Here is an 8,304-nt window from a genome sequence, read left to right on the forward strand (position 1 = left end):
ATTGTAAAACAGAGGAAGAGAATACCACCCCCCACACACACCAAAATAGCAACATACTAACAATTGCTTAGATGAATCTCGATGAAAGGGATACAGATATTCATTAGAAAACCAGTCTACAACTTTTCCTTAAGTTCTATATTTTTCAAAATAAATTTGGCACAAATAAGTAAACTCTTCAAACTACAGGGTGGACGTATTTTTTTTTAATCACCATATACAATAGTACGCTACACAGGCGCACCTGAGTGGTTCTGTCAATTAAGCGACTGACTGACTGTTGATTTCGGCTCAGTTTATGATCTCTTGATTTGTGAGATGGAGCTCCCTGTCCGGCGTGCAACCGGCTTTTAGGACAGAGCCTGCTTGGGATTCTCTCTATCCCACACTCTCTGCTCCTCTACCACTCATGTGAACACTCTAAATAAATGCATACCTAAACGAACAAGTAAATAAATGTTTAAAAAATATAATAGTACTCTACATCATATTCATAATTTTCATGTTTCCCTCCTACAATTAAGTATGAGATTCCCGAAGTTAGAGACTGATGTTTTCCTCTCTGCTCTAGAAAAGCAACAGTATACTGCACTGAAAGAAACACATTTATTCCCTCATTATTTGTCAAATAAGTAAAAAGTGTGACAAACACAAGGGGGTCGTGTAGCCCCTGGTTATCCACACATGCAGAGCCGGTAGTTCTCCGTTCTATGCAGGGGTTTGTGTGTTCACATTCATGCTCCCTTTTCACCGGAGTGTAACACCAAAACATATATGTTTTGTCTTACTATTTCTTCATTACTTAGAATTGTAAAAGGTGACAACTGTGCATTGGAGAGAAGAATTATTGACATTACCAAATATCTTGTTCCATAATTATCCCAACTTGACTCATACAATTAGAAATATCAGTTCCCTGGGGCACCTGGTTGGCTTAGTAAGTTAAGCATAGGACGTCAATTCAGGTCATGATCATATGATCCTGAGTTGGAGCCCTGCACATCAGGCTCTGTGCTGACAGCTCAGAACCTGTAGCCTGCTTCAGATTTTGTGTCTTCCTCTCTCTCTGCCTCTTCTCCAGTCATGCTTTGTCTCTGTCTTTGTCTCTCTTTATCAAAAATAAACATTAAAAATAAAAAAAAGAAATATCAGCTCTAAGAATTATAAATTTGCTTGATGTTTATTATTATTTTATTCATTAAATTCAAGTATTTAACCATTATTCTGCCATTTAACTACACAGAAGGCATCATATATATTAATGATTTCAAGTCCAGATCAGCTGATACTAGTAGTACCACTACCACCACTATCTAAAATATTGTTTAGTATGTATTCATTAATACTAATTAATTATTGATATGATTTTATTATTTAATAATTTCAATTTTTGCTATTTATTAATTTTTGACATTTTATTAAGTTAACTTAATGTTTAATAATTAATGCCAGTTGGTTAACATTAATTAATATTTGATGATTATTCATTATTTATTGTTATTTACAAACACACTGAATGCTGGGCTATTCTCAGCATTAATTCCCACACAAAGTGTGCAGTGTAACTGTATTGCTTAGGAAGTAGCTGGTAAGTAGCAGAGCCGACACTTGAACTCTGGAAATCTATGAGGCATCATCGTCTACCTTGCCAATATACAATACTGCCCAATACTGAAAGCTTGACAGTTTGAGCATAGCATCTTGGTTTTATCTGAACAACTAAGGTTCAAATTAATGAGAAAACTTATAGGGAGAATATGGGAGTGTTACTGTAATATCTTGGAGGGGGGATTATGAATAGAGGCAGAATTCCTAGAGGCATCATGGGATTATAAGACCAAGTTTAGTGTTTATTCCTGGTTCCTCAACTGACAATCCACAGTGAAATAAATATAAAAGCTACATGTACTTGTATTTGGATGATTATTAATAGAAGAAGAAACATTCCATATTAAGCATTCTTTATTATGGAATTGTATATTTCCCTGAAGTGATAGTCATTATGATCATTGTAATGCAAAGGTCTTTCAAGATTCAATTATCTGACTTCTAGGACTAGGAAACTCATAATAAACTGAGGATGCAATACCCATGTTTTAAAAAATGTGTCACTATAGACAGCTTTATCTTTGACAACTACACTTCTTAAGAATTGATGCTCCCTTTCAGCTCTTGTATTCCAGGAAGCAACAGGTAGTAGAAAAAGTGCATTAGGCTATGATCCAAGTATCCTTGACTTATCATTGGTTCTGGGTTCTTTAAGCTTTCTGTTCCTAAGATTCCTCATTTGTAGAAGGAGGATATTGTGCTGAAATATTTCTAAGACTTTTCTAGTTATTATCCTACAATCTCTGAGGATTTTCTCTTAGGAAAGTGCATGGTATGTGTTTATTTTCGTTAGAGAAAGCATAATGAATCTGATAGAAGAATTTTTCACATGTGAATTTTTATGAAATATAAAGCCTAATAAAAATATTTGTGTATGTATAAGCATATGTATGCATGTATATATTAAAAAAAGAAAGCTTTAAAATTTTTCTTCATTTCATGTATTTAGTGTTACTTAATTTATTTAAAATTTTTTATTTAAAGGTATTTTTAGTTTAATTTACCTATTTCCAATCAGGAAAATAAAACTATTCTAAATATTCTATCTGGGAATTTAAAATACATAATTTGATATACTGGTGATAGAGAATTGAGAAGCCAAATAGAGCAGTGACATAATCCAAAAAGTAACACAGCAAGTGACTGGTACTGTGCCTGGAGCTGGGGAACACAGATAGAAGTTGTATTTACAAAATCTAAAAGCTATGGTTACTCAGTAGGATTTATAACTACGTTGGGTGTTTCCTAAAGGGAAGTGGGACCATGTCCAGTGAGGATGTATAACCAAAAGGATAATTAGCCAGTACAAGGAAATAATTCCTTGAAACAGAGAAGGGAAGAATTGTCAGGCTTTTCCTATCCACCAGATAATCTTCCTCAGGTGACTCCAACTGTCTAAACTCACCCACCAGAAAGGTACTGGGGGTTCTGGAAAAATATGGTTTATCCAACGAAGAAAGAAAATCAGAAAGAAAACAGGTAATCAGTGCACAGTCGTTTTATTATCTGTAAACTCTTTATCGAAGTAAACTATATATATAGTACAGTGCATGTGAAAAGTGGCCAGCTCATTAAATATTCACACATTAACCCCAGTATGTAACTGGCTCCCAGGTCAAAAGCAGAACACTACCAAGTGTCTTGGAGTCTTCCTCAATATCTCTTCCAATCACTACCTCCTCACTTCATGTGTAACCAAAATCCTGACATCTAACAGCATAGATTAGTTTGCTGTTGGTGCTGCTTTTTGTGATGGTGACAATGATGATGATGATAATTTTACTTTAAAATGGAGTTTTTTTCTTGCATGTACTTTTTTTGGTTTCACTTTTGCTCAAGATGATGTGTGAGAGATTCCTTTATATGGCGTGTATAGAAGTTTACCATTCATTCTTATTTTCTTATAGTCTTCCATTATGTGAACAGTACATTGTAGTTTTCCATCCCACTGACAATTTGCATAGTTCTAATAAGAAACTTTTATGAAAAATGTTTTTATGAGAACTCTAGTTCATGCCTTTTGATGAGTGTATCACATCCACATATTTATTATCTAAAGCAATGACCTTATAAGTAGAGGAGAAACAATTTATACGTTATCCAGCAATGTTTAAAAATCTCTGATAGCTCCAGATTCTCACCACTATAGGGATTATACTTGATTATATCTCATCTTTTCCAACTTAGCCTTCTGAGTGCATGTGTTGTGGGTTAATTTGCACTTCACTAATGAAATTGAGCACATTTTAATATATTTAATGAACAACTGAATATCCTCTTCTGAGGTATCAGTGCAAGTCTTTATGCATTGAAATTTGGATTTTATGTATTATAAAAATTTATGTATATGAAATTTTTTTCTATATATTTCAGATGATTGCTTTTGGATATATGGATGTTAAAATCCTTTCTCATGGTATGGGTTGCATTTTCCTTTCCTAAATATATTTCAATGAACAGAAGTTCCTAAACTGAAGAGAGGGCAGTTAATCAACTTTTATTAGTAAATTTTGAGTTATTTATAATGTATTTGCTGCTCCAGTAATGAAGATGCAATATGCTTAGTATTTTATCATTCACTTTAGATAAGTAATCCATCTGGAACTACATTCTTGAATTTATGTTGTGAATTAGCGATCAAGATAGTTTTTCCATGTGATATTTAAATATTTATTGAAAAAATTATCTTCCCTACTTTTCTGCAGTCTTACCTATGTTAAAAGCAGAGTAGTCTAAATATGTGGACCTACTTCTACACTTCTATTTTGTTCTATTGGGCCTTTGTGTTTGATAGAATAAGTCTCCAACTTAATTCTTTTCAAGATTACCTTGTCTTTTCTTGGTTCTTTTCATTTCCATCCACATTGTAGAACTGAATTTTCAATTTATGGAGCAAGCAAAAGTTTACTGGAATTTTAACAATAATTTCTTTGAGTCTGTAGATTAACTTGAAGAAAACAAAAATATTTACAATACAATTCTCATAATACATGAACAGGTTATATAATTATTTCTTTTTTTAATTTTCAAAAAAGTTTATTTATTTATTTTTGAGAGAGGGAGAGACAGAGAGTGAGTCGAGGAGGGCAGAGGGAGAGGGAGATAGAGAATCCCAAGCAGGCTCCACACTCTCAGTGCAGAGCCCGACACGGGGCTTGAACTCACATACCATGAGATCATGACCCGAGCCCAAACCAGGAGTCAGACACTTAACCAACTGAGCCATCCTGGGTCCGCTATAATTATTTCAATTATTCTTTAAATTTCTGCCAGTATATGTGTTAGATTTCTACCTATACTATTTCTAAAATAAGCGTTTATTATTTATGAGATGCATTTTTCATTAGTTATTTCTAGATATTTAATGGTACTCTAAATGTTATATATATATTTTTAATTTTGTTTTTAATGTGTTTCTGGTAGGGGTGCCTGGGTGGCTCAGTCGGTTAAGCATCCGGCTTCAGCTTAGGTCAGATCTCATGGTTCGTGGGTTCAAGCCCCACGTCCGGCTCTGTGCTGACAGCTAGCTCAGAGCCTGGAGCCTGTTTCAGATTCTGTGTCTCCCTCTCTCTCTGACTCTCCCCTGCTCCAGCTGTCTCTCTCTGTCTCTCAAAAATAAATAAAAAGCATTAATAAAAAAAATTTAATGTGTTTCTGGTATACAGAACTATAATTTACTTTTTTTGTACTGACTTTGTTTAGTGCTCCTGCTAAATTGATGTACCAATTCTAGTAGTTAGTAGATATTTTTGAATCTTCTAGATATATGATCATATTGTGTGTGGATAATAACAGACTTACTCCTTCTTTTTACTCCATATACTATTTGTTTTTCTTCTTAGCTTATAGCACTGAGGAAGTGCTCCAGTGTAATGTACAAAAGTGTTCTTAGGGGCAACCTAAGTTGGTTGAGCATCTGACTTCAGCTTAGGTCATGAGCTCCTGCCCTGTGAGTTCGAGCTACATGTTGGGCTCTGAGATGACAGCTCCTGCTTCAGATTCTGTGTTTTGGATTCTGTATCTTCCTCCCTCTCTCTGCCCCTCCCCCACTTGTGAGTGCTCTCTCAAAAACTAGATAAATATACAATTGAAAAAAATCTAAAAATAAAAGGGAGGCGTCAAGATCGCGAGAAGTAGGGGAGCACGAATTTCCCTCATCCCTCAAACTCAGCAGTATTGAGGTCAGAGCAGAATAAAGTGCTGAATAATATTTTCTTTACCCACTCATCAATTGATGGACACTTGGACTGCTTCCATAATTTACTACAGAAGCTACTTTCAAAACAGTTTGGCAGTTTCTTACAAAAGTTAACATACTTTTATCATATAATCCAGCAATTGTGCTCCTTTGTATTTACCCAAAAGAGTTGGAAACTTATGTCTACAGCAAAACTTGCATATGCAGACTTATTCATAACTGCGAAAACTTGGAAGCCACCAAAATGCCCTTCAAGAAATGAATAAATACATAAACTGTGGTTCATTCAGACAAATGAAATATTGTTCAAAGATAAAAAGCAATAAATTGTCAAGTGATAAAAAGACAAGGAGGAATCTTAAATGCATATTACTAAATAAAAGAAGCCAAGTTGAAAAGCCTACATACTGTATGATTCCAACTATATGACATTTGATCAGGAACGAATGTTGAATAACTCTTACCAATTAGTAGGAAAAGAGATGTAATCAATAAAAACATGGTTCCAAGATCCAAACAGAGATCCACAAAAATAGCTAATGTCTGCTGAGCATGTGAAAAAATTTATCATCATTTGAGAGAAATAAGTAAAGGAAAAATCAACATGATATGCACTTACACATACAGAAGAATGGCTAAAATTGGAAAAACAGGGACGAACTAGAATTCTCATACAATACTCCTGGGGATGTAATTTTCATATAAATACTTTGTAAAAGTATTGTGTCAATTATCAGTAAAAGATAAATGTATGAATAACTTCTGTTAAAACAACCCTACCTCTTAGGTAGCTATATACCCCTGGATAATGAATGCATATGTAAATACAAATTTTAGCAGCATTATTCACAATGTCCATATATGTTAGAACAGATACATAAATTGTATTTTGGTATACTGTGGAGTCACTGAAGTGGGATTCAAGATATGAATCATACATCAAACTTCTAAGATCCAAGAAAGATTATTTAACTCCAGTTTGACACAGATCAGATAACACACAAGCAATGCCATGCATTGATTAACACCCAGATTCATTTCTTGATGTCCCCAGCCACCATATAGAGGATATGGTTTGTTGTAAGTTTAGCCCAAAGCTGATATGCATACATAACACAGCACCATAAAAGAGACACCGCATAGGTAGTGCTATAGCTTAAATACCTTGTAAGGTTAAGAGACTTAGCTCCTTTTCCTTAATATGGTATTAGTCTACATGTTGCAAGTTACATAATAAAAAAAGCTTACTAGCCAAGGTCACAGCCTAAAGAACAGTCTTTGAATAGCAGTCAGCACATGGCAGACTCTGCAGAGCCATGACCTATTTTCAGAGTGAATATTGCAAGATTTTCAGTAAAAGCAAAACTTTAGGCTAGATGATGCAATATGATCAACTGTTAACCCGTTCCTTGCCAGACCATCCTTTAGCCTTCATTCACATATACTTGTCATATAACCCTGGGTGTAACAGAAATTACATACATGTGTGTACATACACATATATAATTATATACATAATTGTGTGTATGTGATCATCATATGTGATATATGATGATTATATATGTGTGTGTATATATGTGTGTGTGTATATATATATATATAATTTCTATTAAAGTATTTTCCCCCCAGAATTTTATAGATACAAGCAAACACACTAAGACTCCAATACCTTTTAGGATAAAAATAAGATAATATATATCCTGATGATATAAGGAAAATCTTAAAAACACAAGACAAAACAAAGAGAAGTTAATTGTAATCATAACACTATATCATAAGAACCACAGTTATGATTATAATTATTGCTGCTGCAGGGTACAAGGATTTGTATTACACTTTTTCTTCTTAAAGTAATTCCCCTTTATCCTACCCTTTGAGGTATTCTTCTCAAAGGACTGGCTAAGCACTTGAAGTATATTTATCATAAGAATTCTTTCAATAAACAGGAAAGTATAGCTAATATAAGAAAGTTACAAGGACTTCATGATAATTCAAATCTCTTACAGCCATTTTCACTAGTCCAGAGTTAACAGAATCTTTCCATCTTTTCAACTCTCTCCCCACTCTTGACTTTCCTCTAAGAATCCTTGATCTACATCTCCAGTCATTTACAACATGCTTGCCACACTCAGTATAGAATTGCCCCCTGGATGGAATCTCAGTTTGCTCGGTAATCCCACCACGGACTTTTCTTCTCTATTGTTTCTATTCCTGAATTCAAAATCCCACTCTATATCCTTCTCTTTTTTTCCAAGCAGACACAACGTTCATGAATGATTCAGGCTGAAATATGGTTTATTTAGTTATTTATTCTTTATAGACATGTATGGACAGAAATACTAGGCCATGCGAAATAAGTCAGGTAGAGAAGGACAGAAACCATATGTTCGCACTCATAGGTCTAACAGGAAATTTTCAGAATGATCTAGCTTCAAGAAAAGCAAGCAGTTAGTAGTGCTTAAGAAAATTTGATTCAGTATCTAATGGATAGTTGATAC

The sequence above is a fragment of the Suricata suricatta genome, chromosome 7 (genome assembly GCF_006229205.1).
Source record: "Suricata suricatta isolate VVHF042 chromosome 7, meerkat_22Aug2017_6uvM2_HiC, whole genome shotgun sequence".
Classification (NCBI taxonomy): domain Eukaryota; kingdom Metazoa; phylum Chordata; class Mammalia; order Carnivora; family Herpestidae; genus Suricata; species Suricata suricatta.